The following is a 14,241-nucleotide window of genomic DNA, read 5'->3' as shown; positions in this document are numbered from 1 at the left end:
TTCCCAAATAATAACAACAATTCGAGGAATACTCTAAAACTCTTCAAGAATCCTCGAATTAGCTCAGCAAACTCAAATATTCATTAGAATTCCCAAATAATCACAAAATATCGAGGAATACTCTAAAACTCTTCAAGAATCCTCGAATAAGCTCGGCAAACTCAAATATTCATTAGAATTCCCAAATAATAACAACAAATCGAGGAATACTCTAAAACTTTTCAAGAATCCTCGAATAAGCTCAGCAAACTCAAATATTCATTAGACTTCCCAAATAATCACAAAGTATCGAGGAATACTCTAAAACTCTTCAAGAATCCTCGAATAAGCTCGGCAAACTCAAATATTCATTAGAATTCCCAAATAATAACAACAAATCGAGGAATACTCTAAAACTCTTCAAGAATCCTCGAATAAGCTCAGCAAACTCAAATATTCATTAGACTTCCCAAATAATCACAAAGTATCGAGGAATACTCTAAAACTCTTCAAGAATCCTCGAATTAGCTCAGCAAACTCAAATATTCATTAGAATTCCCAAATAATCACAAAATATCGAGGAATACTCTAAAACTCTTCAAGAATCCTCGAATAAGCTCGGCAAACTCAAATATTCATTAGAATTCCCAAATAATAACAACAAATCGAGGAATACTCTAAAACTCTTCAAGAATCCTCGAATAAGCTCAGCAAACTCAAACATTCATTAGACTTCCCAAATAATCACAAAGTATCGAGGAATACTCTAAAACTCTTCAAGAATCCTCGAATTAGCTCAGCAAACTCAAATATTCATTAGAATTCCCAAATTAACACAAAATATCGAGGAATACTCTAAAACTCTTCAAGAATCCTCGAATAAGCTCGGCAAACTCAAATATTCATTAGAATTCCCAAATAATAACAACAATTCGAGGAATACTCTAAAACTCTTCAAGAATCCTCGAATTAGCTCAGCAAACTCAAATATTCATTAGAATTCCCAAATAATCACAAAATATCGAGGAATACTCTAAAACTCTTCAAGAATCCTCGAATAAGCTCGGCAAACTCAAATATTCATTAGAATTCCCAAATAATAACAACAAATCGAGGAATACTCTAAAACTCTTCAAGAATCCTCGAATAAGCTCAGCAAACTCAAACATTCATTAGACTTCCCAAATAATCACAAAGTATCGAGGAATACTCTAAAACTCTTCAAGAATCCTCGAATTAGCTCAGCAAACTCAAATATTCATTAGAATTCCCAAATTAACACAAAATATCGAGGAATACTCTAAAACTCTTCAAGAATCCTCGAATAAGCTCGGCAAACTCAAATATTCATTAGAATTCCCAAATAATAACAACAATTCGAGGAATACTCTAAAACTCTTCAAGAATCCTCGAATTAGCTCAGAAAACTCAAATATTCATTAGAATTCCCAAATAATCACAAAATATCGAGGAATACTCTAAAACTCTTCAAGAATCCTCGAATAAGCTCGGCAAACTCAAATATTCATTAGAATTCCCAAATAATAACAACAAATCGAGGAATACTCTAAAACTTTTCAAGAATCCTCGAATAAGCTCAGCAAACTCAAATATTCATTAGACTTCCCAAATAATCACAAAGTATCGAGGAATACTCTAAAACTCTTCAAGAATCCTCGAATAAGCTCGGCAAACTCAAATATTCATTAGAATTCCCAAATAATAACAACAAATCGAGGAATACTCTAAAACTCTTCAAGAATCCTCGAATAAGCTCAGCAAACTCAAACATTCATTAGACTTCCCAAATAATCACAAAGTATCGAGGAATACTCTAAAACTCTTCAAGAATCCTCGAATTAGCTCAGCAAACTCAAATATTCATTAGAATTCCCAAATTAACACAAAATATCGAGGAATACTCTAAAACTCTTCAAGAATCCTCGAATAAGCTCGGCAAACTCAAATATTCATTAGAATTCCCAAATAATCACAAAATATCGAGGAATACTCTAAAACTCTTCAAGAATCCTCGAATAAGCTCAGCAAACTCAAATATTCATTAGACTTCCCAAATAATCACAAAGTATCGAGGAATACTCTAAAACTCTTCAAGAATCCTCGAATAAGCTCGGAAAACTCAAATATTCATTAGAATTCCCAAATAATAACAAAAAATCGAGGAATACTCTAAAACTCTTCAAGAATCCTCGAATAAGTTCGGCAAACTCAAATATTCATTAGAATTTCCAAATAATCACATCATATCGAGGAATACTCTAAAACTCTTCAAAAAGCCTCGAGCAAGCTTAGTGAACTCAAACATTCATCTGAATTTCTCAGTTATCGTAAAATCGAGGAAAACTCCTAACATTCTTGAAGAATCCTCGAATAAGCTCGGCAAACTCAAATATTCATTAGAATTCCCAAATAATAACAACAATTCGAGGAATACTCTAAAACTCTTCAAGAATCCTCGAATTAGCTCAGCAAACTCAAATATTCATTAGAATTCCCAAATAATCACAAAATATCGAGGAATACTCTAAAACTCTTCAAGAATCCTCGAATAAGCTCGGCAAACTCAAATATTCATTAGAATTCCCAAATAATAACAACAAATCGAGGAATACTCTAAAACTTTTCAAGAATCCTCGAATAAGCTCAGCAAACTCAAATATTCATTAGACTTCCCAAATAATCACAAAGTATCGAGGAATACTCTAAAACTCTTCAAGAATCCTCGAATAAGCTCGGCAAACTCAAATATTCATTAGAATTCCCAAATAATAACAACAAATCGAGGAATACTCTAAAACTTTTCAAGAATCCTCGAATAAGCTCAGCAAACTCAAATATTCATTAGACTTCCCAAATAATCACAAAGTATCGAGGAATACTCTAAAACTCTTCAAGAATCCTCGAATAAGCTCGGAAAACTCAAATATTCATTAGAATTCCCAAATAATAACAACAAATCGAGGAATACTCTAAAACTCTTCAAGAATCCTCGAATAAGTTCGGCAAACTCAAATATTCATTAGAATTTCCAAATAATCACATCATATCGAGGAATACTCTAAAACTCTTCAAAAAGCCTCGAGCAAGCTTAGTGAACTCAAACATTCATCTGAATTTCTCAGTTATCGTAAAATCGAGGAAAACTCCTAACATTCTTGAAGAATCCTCGAATAAGCTCAGCAAACTCAAATATTCATTAGAGTTCCCAAATAATCATAAAATATCGAGGAATACTCTAAAACTCTTCAAGAATCTTCGAATCAGCTCAGCAAACTCAAATATTCATTAGAATTCCCAAATAATAACAACAAATCGAGGAATACTCTAAAACTCTTCAAGAATCCTCGAATAAGCTCAGCAAACTCAAATATTCATTAGACTTCCCAAATAATCACAAAGTATCGAGGAATACTCTAAAACTCTTCAAGAATCCTCGAATAAGCTCAGCAAACTCAAATATTCATTAGACTTCCCAAACAATCACAAAGTATCGAGGAATACTCTAAAACTCTTCAAAAATCCTCGAATAAGCTCAGCAAACTCAAATATTCATTAGAATTACCAAATAATCACAAAATATCGAGGAATACTCTAAAACTCTTCAAGAATCCTCGAATAAGCTCAGCAAACTCCGATATTCATTAGAATTCCTAATTTATGACAAAAAATCGAGGAATACTCTCAAATTTTTCAAGAATCCTCGAGCAAGCTCTGTGAACTCAAATATTATCCAAATTGATTGACGCATGACATAATTCGGTTAACATTTGGAAGTGGCCACATACCATGGGGCATAAATTTAGGGTATTGCTCAGTGTTTCTGAACAGGAAAGTCATAAGTGAATTGACTTCTAACGAACTTGATATATTATTTAGTATTAGTAAGTTGTGTATTTGGTATATATTCGAGCAGTCAAAGCGTGTTCCACTAAACGCACCGTGGGAGCAAACGCAGATCAACATACAGAGGATCATCATTGTTAGCAACATAGGGTTTCCATCTTTATCTAAACGAAGTACGAGATTGGAATAAAACTTTTTTCGGTCGAGCCAGGATCTTTTCTCATTGGATAATATATTCTGGACTTCCTTGGTTATAGAGTGAATTCTTCACAAACGAAAAATTATCGATTGGCAAAGTAAGCTCTCAACCAATAACCGAGGAAGTTCTCATAGAAAACTAAAGCAGGCTCAGTTCCATTTTGGTCGTTACTTTAGAAAGATGAAAAATATTCTAAAGCGAAATAAATAACTATATGTAATATGTAAATATTATTGTTAGAAATGCAACTATGCGTGTTATGCGCATGACCAATCCTGGTAACCCTGAACCCCACCACAATTCCATGTACTCTTGTTTGTCTGTTACTAGCGGAGAAAATGAGAAAATAGATTCTCTCATATGAGAGAAGTTTCATCACAATTTTTAGATTTTTACTGAAATGAAATGTAGACTACTAAAAATGTACCATAGTTAGCGTACTTTTTTTTGGACTAAAATGATCATAAGAAATATCCTCAGAGATTGTCGGGACGATTTTGCGATCAAATGCCTCTAATTACTTCAAATATTAGAAACAAGTGTCAAGGTGGCGAAAACAGCTTTTGACAACAGTTTACTCTTTTCTAATAAATTCAAATTTGGCTAAGTCTAAGATCATGAAATTTTCACTGAATATTCTAAAATATATTTTGAAGAGATTGTCTTGTGGAAATTGTAATATTTGGCTTTATATTCGAGATATTACGATTGAAGTTCCCAAAATCGAAGAATCCTCTCTCTCTCACGAGGAGCGTGACCTCAGACCTTAAAGTATAGTCTAGGATATGCCGAAAAACTTTGCCGAAGACCACAAAGTGATCCGACACTTGTGACGCTAGGCTATACTTCAACGTCATCAGTTAGATCGTTTTAGACAAAAAAATTCAATTAATGAGAAAAATGCAAAAAACCACGTTTTTCCATACTGACTTCCATACAAATTTCAATCGCAATGCGGAATACGGGACACAACCAATCGCTTCCAAATTTTGCACAGTTGTTTTGGACGCTGAAAGAAATCGAAAAAGCTTTGTTCCAAAAAATTGACTTTGTTGACCCAGTCTAATCGGTCACTCACCCTATATTAATAGACATTTTTTTATCATAGTTTAATTTACATGGGCCCCTTAATTTTAAAACTCCTAGGCTCATTCATGAAGAACCGGCCCATGCATACACCATCTAATTCTGTTACGAAGTGTATTGTACGAAAAACGAACGTTACCAACCCCTGCCCAACATCAGGATCACGAATCAATTTGCATATGCAGTGAATTTTTATTTTTCTGTGTGCGCATATATTTCCCGTCCGTACACTTGAGTGTTGAATTTGTGGGCCAATATCGGCCCGGCCCGGCCTGGTCAGGAAGTTCGGGAACGCACAAATCAACCATATTAAATCAATGAGCCCACCAGAGCACCGATGATTGATTGTGGTCTCAATGGGATTTTCGGCTGTTTCTCTGTTTCGTTAGTGCCCGTTCGTTACGGTGTTCGTTTGCAAGTGCACTACACGCTACAACTAATTCACATAGTGGGGATACGGGAGTCAGAGAAAATCAAGCTTTTTGTATATGATAGTGCTTGCACGTGTTTCTGAATAGGCATGGCAGTCGTTTTCTTTGAATTTTCTGTTCCTTTTATTTCCCATTTTTGTATTTCGATACTAGTTTTTCTTCGTACCCGTATTCGATCTGTATATTTTTGGTGGATGTTATGACCCGTATGAAGTTGATCATCAATATTAGCATTAGCATCAGTATTAGCATTAAGCAAGTCACACAAATTCGTAGGTGGTACAGTCTTACACAGCTGAGGATAGTCTCCTTATCTGCCGTTATAAACATAGTTGTCCCATGTTACTTTTTGACGATTTTGACTTTTTTGCACCAGGCGCTCTATTCATACGTATATTTTCATATAACATTAAAAAATCACATACTTTGTTCGAAGACTCAATGAAAAACATGTCAAGTCAAATTGTTCCACTGTTGAATTTCTACGCATGTCTGTCCCACAACTGAAATTCTACGCATAACAGTCCCACTATAAAATTTCTACGCAAAACCGATACATTTAGCATTTTTAGTAACTTACTTCACCTAATAGCATGGCTATTTCAATACTGTTTGATATAAACTCTTCTTTTATGTTGGAATTACGCTCCAGCTGGAACCAGTTTTTGCCCGGGCTACTACCGCGTGATCTAGTGCATCGATTATATCGCGATAAAAAATAGTCCGTACGGTCGGAAATACCTTTCCAAACTTAACGATCGGGTGTATATCGTATAGATCAGCTTCGAAATTTTCGGTGTGAAGTGAAAAACACTCAAAACACTATAAGTGAAGTGCAAAAAAGTGACATTCTTGCTGCCGCATATGCCATTGGCAGGCGGCAGGCGATCTGTTGTGAGAACCATAGCACACACACTATCGTATCGGGCGCAATAAACATCCGTTGCAAAGAGAACCCGATTAAAAAGAAGTAGAGTGATCGCAGTTAAAAAACAGTACAGAAGTTTTTTTTTTTTTTTTGAAGAAACTTTTCCTTTAGTGGGAAGTTGCCATAAAAGTGAAGTGCATCGTACATCCAACGGTATAGATCTGAGGTTCTCCGATCGTATTTCCGTCACCGTCTCGCCGGCATGTCGCTGGCGAACGGCTACCCTCTCCGTTTAGGGGACCCAGGGGGCCCCGGAGGCGGAGGAGGTGGTCCATCGAACCTAATCAACGGCGAATACACCGGGGCTCGCCTCCCTCACTATATGGACCGCGATGGTACCGCAGGACAACTGCAGTACCTGAAAATGCAGGCTGTGTCTGGACAAATTCCACAAGATCCGTTTTTGCTGCGGCTGTTCGTCGAAAAATGCATCGGTGGGCAAATTGATGGTACATACAAAGAGAATCAAGGTCTGTCATACGTTTTGAAGGTTCGCAGTCAAGCACAATTCAACCGCCTGCTAAAAATGAGCAAACTGAATGACGGAACAGCCATCAGCATCATTGAACACCCGCAGCTAAATCAAACGAAATGCGTTGTGTCTAATGTCGACGCTACGAAACTGGATGACGACTATCTGAAGCAGCAGCTCGCCGCACAGGGCGTTAAGGACATCCGACGAATTCAGCGTCGCAAACAGGACGGCTCCTTCGAGAACACCTCGACAATCATCCTAACGATTAGCGGAACTGTTATTCCCCCGCACATCGATTTTGGGTGGACGCAGTGCAAAACTCGCAATTTCTACCCATCGCCAATGTTGTGTTACCGTTGTTGGGAATACGGCCATACCGGCAAACGTTGCACCCATCCCACCCGTGTGTGCGGACGTTGCAGCAGGGTTCATGAGGACGAAAACGTGAATACTCAGGGTAAAAGTACATCGACTGCCACTGATAGCAAATCAGAGCGCATACCTTGTACCGATGCCGTTTTCTGCAAGTTGTGCAAATCTGACGACCACAGCGTATCCAACCGTGCCCTATTTATGTCAAGGAAATGGCAATTCAACATGTTCGCGTTGACATGGGTATCTCGTACCCACAAGCTAAACGGGAATACGAGGCTCGAATGGGAGCGAGTAGGAGCAACGGCACCTACACTAGTGTCGAAAATGCGAGCAAGGACAGCGAAATTGAAGGACTCAAAACAATGGTCGAGCACTTGCGCACAGATGCGAAAGTTAAAGACGCAAGAATTGCTGAAATGGAGCTTGCCCTTCAAAATCGCGGAGTCAACGACCGCATGAGCGCTGTGCGTGAACATGGCACTATCGATGATCTAATTAAACAAGTCGCAGATCTCACAGCCACCGTCCAAAACCTTCAGCGAGATTTGCAAAAAAAGGATAACTTTATCTTGAAACTTCTGTCCAGGGAAAGAACGCCGGAAGCAGAATCCGTAGAAATCATTTGCGAAACCCCAGTGCAGCTGCAAAATCACCTCTCCGATTCCTCTGCGGAAATACCGCCTACCTTCTCTGTCGCTTCAAACTTGACTGACAAGGTTACCAAGTGGGTTAACGCTATTGGAACCAATAAGGAAGCCGGCGTTACACCGAAGAAGACCCCCAAAGGTAAGACAGTTAGCAAAAAGTTGAACAACGACGGTAACTCGGCTGACGGCAGTATGGACTCCATCATTTCCGGACATTCAGTATACACGATGGACTCATCTAATACAAACCAGTCCAATCCCGGAAAACGCAACCGGGAAGACTCCGAAGCAAGCAACAATTCATCGGTAAATTCAACGAATGCCAAACGGTCTAGTAAGGTCCGCAAGGCAAAAGAAAACAAGAAAAAGTAAACCGCTAGAATCGCTTAGTCCTCCCAATACGACCTGCAGTATTACACTGTTAATACTTACTTACACTCTACGTTCACATCTAACGAATTGCATAATAACGAACGAAACATCAGGGAGTCGACTGAGCAACCAACACAATCAACAAATCAGAACGCATCATCACAGGAGGCCCTGAGTAGTCGGGGCACCGTCAGTGCGGAAGCTACACCCCAACCGGAACTGGCGGACAACCCTCGACGCTCGGGTGCTCTTTCTGTTAGTGGGACGCACAAGGGCTTAACAACCCGTTCCCCCCAATGCCCAGATGATGGTCAGGACAGTCAAGGCCCCGTCGGTGCGGAAGTCATGGTCGTGCCGGAACTGGCGGACAACCCTTGTCATCCTAACCACGCTGGAAGAGGGACGCACAAAGGTATAAAAACCTGTTCCCCTACGGACAACGAGGGACGCAAGCTAACCGGATTATCACCTTATGCACACGATTTTCACCCCAGAGCGCGGTTAGGATGCCGCACATTATCTCCGAAAGATCAGCAAAGTGTGAAGCTCGGGACGCAAACCTTTTCCCCGAAGGACGACGTGGGAATCAAGAAACCATTAAGAAGAAACCCGACAAGATCATGCTGCATGACATTGCAACAACAGTCTACAAGCCCAGACAAGGCATTGACGATACCGCAGTATTTTCCTCCTCTGGAACTGGAAGCATGCAACTCTGACCTCTACGATACTCTGCATAAAGCTCGATACGGAGAATCAGCGACGATTTTTCCCAGGCACATCCGCTGTTCCGTGCCAAAACAAAAAAATGAACCCGTCTGGGCACCCTGGGTCCTCAAACCCAGGCGGTAAGTCCCACCCAACCCGACAGCCTACACCCAACACCTTCCAAAATTCTCTTTTTTGTCCCGTCGGAATATCTCTGCCCTTGGCGGGTGAATTACCGTCACCTTCCTCTGGTAGAGCTCTATTTCGTTCGGCTATCGACACCAGCACACTAACGGCAAAAAGTCCCCCAAATCAGCAATCCGATATCAGCCGAAGTGCTCACAGTCAACTAACCGGTTGCCGAACCGTCTTCGCTGTTCAGTGGAACATAAATGGATTTCTACATAACCTTCCAGATCTTGAAATGCTGGTGCGTGATCAGCAACCCGTGGTACTTGCTCTACAAGAAATTCATCGAGTAACTCCCACAATAATGAACAACACCCTTGGCAAGAAATATCTGTGGTACACCAAAACTGCTGCCAATATATACCATTCAGTTGCCATTGGAGTATTAGCTGATATCTCGGCTGAAGTAATTGATATTGACTCTGACCTGCCCATAGTTGCCGTTCGCGTGCCATGGCCGTTCCCCATCTCTGTGGTTTCGATTTACCTACCGAATGAAAATCTGCCTGATTTGGAAATCCGGCTTAAAAACGCTTTCGAACAAATCCCGGGCCCGAAAGCTATACTTGGTGATATGAATAGTCACCATAGGGCATGGGGCAGCCGCAGCAACAATGCGCGTGGCTCCATCATCGTAAACATTGCCAACCAGCTTGATCTCACAATCCTCAACGATGGTTCTGCAACTTTCTCTCGCGGACAGATTGAATCTGCAATCGATGTGTCACTTGTGTCTGCTACTGTTACCAGTCGGTTTCTTTGGTCTGTAGAAGCTGAATCCGGAGGAAATGACCACATACCGATTGTACTAGCCCTAGAAAATTATACTGCTCCCGAAACAACACGACGACCTCGTTGGTTATATCCTCAAGCCGATTGGTCTGAGTTCCAAGCGGCTCTCGACACTGAACTAGTATTATCGCCACCGGGCTCCTTTCCGGAGTTTTGTAACCTGATAACCAAAGTTGCTACTACAACCATTCCGAAAACTAGTCCTGCTCCTGGACGACGAGCTCTTCATTGGTGGAATGAGACCTCCAAGAACGCAGTCAAGGCTCGCAGGAAAGCTCTTCGCGCTGCCAAAAGAGCTATAAAAAAGTTCCCCGAAGACCACCCAGAGAGGACGTCCGCCATAGAAAACTACCAACACGCCCGCAACACATGCCGTCAGGTGATCAGGGAGGAAAAGGAAAAATCCTGGACAGAATTTCTCGACACCATCAACGAGGATCAGTCATCATCTGAACTTTGGCGGCGGATTAACAACTTCCAAGGCAAGAGAAGAGTTAAAGGAATTGCACTCAAAATCGATGGCACGACAACAAGAGACCCTAACGTTATTGCAGACGCCTTGGCGAACTACTTCCACGACATCTCTTCGCATCAACGCTACCCAGAAAAGTTTCTAAAACACCATCCAAATCCAGATGTGGCAGTGCATCGATTTCCAATTCCCCCAGATCGAGGTCAGGCCTTTAACATCCCATTCACCATTGGAGAACTGGAGCACGCACTACAAAAGGCAAAAGGAAAATCAGCTGGCCCCGATGACATCGGATACCCGATGTTGAAGCGTCTTTCCCTGATAGGTAAGGAAACCATTCTTCAAATAATCAATCGTGAATGGACTGCTGGTACCCTCCCGGAAAGCTGGAAACACAGCTTTGTAATACCCATTTCGAAAAAATCCGGTCCTGCAAACGACGTCGCTAGTTACCGACCAATCGCCCTCACCAGCTGTGTAGCTAAAATTATGGAAAGGATGGTGAACCGCAGACTGGTTGAGTTTCTCGAAGAAAATCGTAAGTTGGACAACAGGCAGCATGCTTTCCGACCCAGCTTTGGAACCGGGACATACCTGGCTTCTCTAGGACAAATTTTGGATGACGCTGTGAAAAACGGAGACCACGTCGAAATAGCGTCTCTGGATCTAGCCAAGGCGTATAATCGAGCATGGACCCCCGGAATATTAAGCAAATTAGTATCCTGGGGCATCTCCGGTAACCTGCTTGCGTTCGTAAGAAATTTCCTTGACGGGCGAACCTTTCAAGTTCTCGTGGGAAACCACAAATCCAAAGTGACGACTGAGGAAACAGGTGTTCCACAAGGGTCGGTAATTGCTGTTACCCTTTTTCTGGTGGCCATGAATGGAATCTTCCTTGTACTTCCCAAGGGAGTCTACATATTGGTTTACGCGGACGACATACTCCTGATCGTCACTGGAAAGCATCCCAAGAGTATTAGGCGCAAATTACAGGCTGCAGTTTCCGCCGTCGCTAAATGGTCACAGGAAGTCGGCTTCGATATCTCGGCTGAAAAGTGTGCCAGACTACACGTGTGCCAGTCCAGGCATACGCCACCACGCAAGCTGCTAACAGTGAACGGTAGTCCCATACCCACAAGGAAATTTGTTCAAATCCTCGGAGTTACCATAGACCGACACTTGACATTCCAGAATCACTTCTCCAAGATCAAAGAAGCCTGCAAAAATCGTGTAAATATGATCAGAAGTATCTCGAGCAAACGTACCAGAAGTGATAGAGCTACTCGCCTGCGCGTAGCTGATGCAGTTATCAGCAGTCGGTTGCTTTCTTCTTCTTCTTCTTCTTCTTGGCGTAACGTCCTCATTGGGACAAAGCCTGCTTCTCAGCTTAGTGTTCTATGAGCACTTTCACAGTTATTAACTGAGAGCTTCCTCTGCCAATGACCATTTTGCATGCGTATATCGTGTGGCAGGCACGAAGATACTCTATGCCCAAGGAAGTCAAGGAAATTTCCTTTACGAAAAGATCCTGGACCGACCGGGAATCGAACCCGTCACCCTCATCATAGTCATGCTGAATACCCGTGCGTTTACCGCCTCGGCTATATGGGCCCCTCGGTTGCTTTACGGGGTCGAAATAACCTGTCGAGCCTTCGACTGTATGGTGAAATACCTCTCTCCAACTTATAATAATACGATACGTGCGTTGTCAGGCCTCCTTCCATCTACTCCGGCTCTCGCAGCCTGCGTAGAAGCAGGCGTGCTTCCATTCCGATACAAAGCTGCGATGGCGATCTGTTGTCGGGCAGTTGGCTATCTAGAACGGACCGAGGATGATGGGCAAGTTTGCTTTCTTGCTGAGCAAGCGAACTATACGCCCTTAATACTGTGGCCGGATCCACGCTTCCCCCTGTGGCTGAACTCCACCGTATTGGTCCTCGAAGCTGGAAGGCCAGAGAAACATCGATCGACTGTACCATGAAATCCTTTTTCCGAAGAAGCTCCAACCCCACGCAAGTTCAAGCACACTTTCGTCAGAGAATCCAAAAAAGATATCAACACACCGAAATCCGCTATACTGATGGCTCGAAGCTTTTAGATCGTGTGGGCATCGGCGTATATGGTGCCAACTTCGAAATATCGCATCGATTACCGAATCAGTGTTCAGTATTTTCTGCTGAAGCTGCAGCAATTCTTATTGCGATTTCAGAGCCTAGCGAAAACCCTATGCTGATAGTCACTGATTCTGCCAGTGCCATACAAGCCATTAAGAGCAGTACCAACAAGCACCCATTTATCCAAGCTATTCAGGCCGAGCTGGACATCGGAAACACGCCAGTAACTCTCATGTGGGTTCCTGGTCACTGCGGTATACTGGGTAACGAGCGCGCCGATGCTCTAGCCAGCATAGGCCGACAGAGTGAGCTTTTTTCTAATACAATTCCAGGAGACGATGTGAGATTGTGGATCAAAAATGTCTTATGGAGAGCATGGGCTAGTGAATGGAATCAAGATAGATCTCTCTTCCTTAGAGAAATCAAGCAAGAGGTTAACGCATGGAAAGATCAACAAAACTGGAAAGAGCAGAAGGTTTTATCCCGTCTTCGAACCGGCCACACTCGTGTATCCCATAATATGGGCGATGGCCGAAATTTCCACAAAGTTTGTGAAACGTGCAGTACCCAGAACACTGTACAACATTTTATCAGTAACTGCCCAATCTTGGAACACCTCCGAATACAACATGACATAACGTCTACAAGTCGTGCCCTCCAAAATGACTCTGTATGCGAAAGGACTCTGCTGAACTTCCTCAAAGAAGCTAGGCTATTCAATGAAATCTAGCAAACGACTCACGCTCGACATACGGACCAGACACGGATATTTAAGGAAAACAACACCAATGGATGTAATCGACCCGGCTTACCACATGGTTAACGATGCGGAAAACTCTTTTGAAGAACACCGCCTTTAGAAAGGACTTTTTAGTCCAATATGACTGACAGCCTAGTTTTATATTTTTTGTAAACTCTGTACCACTGGAAGGTACCCTTCAGGTACTTCCAGTTTAGTTGGTAATTCTCCAAGAGATGAACCAGCCTCGGGCTGAAAATCTCTCTAATAAAGACACCTAACCTAACCTAACCTCCAGCTGGAACGAAACTTGTTTTCCAGTTAAAGAAAAGCTGTTATTTCTTCGCAATTTGCAGTTTCAATCTAAATTCAAATATTGCTGCAATACGCGTTGAGCTCATAAACCAAACATAAACATTTTAACTTAATTAAGAGGCTCAAATGTCGTGGAGCATGACGAAGCCGATCCAATATAATGACAGAGATTGCTGAATTGAATGACTGGTATATGTGAAAATTTTCAGAATTTAAGCAAGCTTGAAATATTGTTGGTAAATGAGTAGATGAGTTTCACTTTTTTATTTCAATATTTTATCCCAATAATTTTATTGAATTAGTGTGTCAGTAAGTGAGTGGCTTAGTTATCGCCTATTTAGAAAATAAAACGAACACTTTTCGGTTAAACCCAAATCGAAGGCGAACTGTCGGAGGGACTGAACAAGCAATCAAGATATCAATTGATGAGAGATCAACCGAGTAAGTGAATTGAAAAGTAAGCGAGTGACTTGGTGAGCGAGATTTTGTAAGTGTGTGGGTTGATGAGTAAATGAGTAAGATGATAAGCGAGTGATTTGATAAGTGAGTTAGTTTA

The sequence above is a fragment of the Aedes albopictus genome, chromosome 3, assembly GCF_035046485.1.
Source record: "Aedes albopictus strain Foshan chromosome 3, AalbF5, whole genome shotgun sequence".
Lineage (NCBI taxonomy): Eukaryota > Metazoa > Arthropoda > Insecta > Diptera > Culicidae > Aedes > Aedes albopictus.
Note: the sequence above shows the minus strand (reverse complement) of the source record.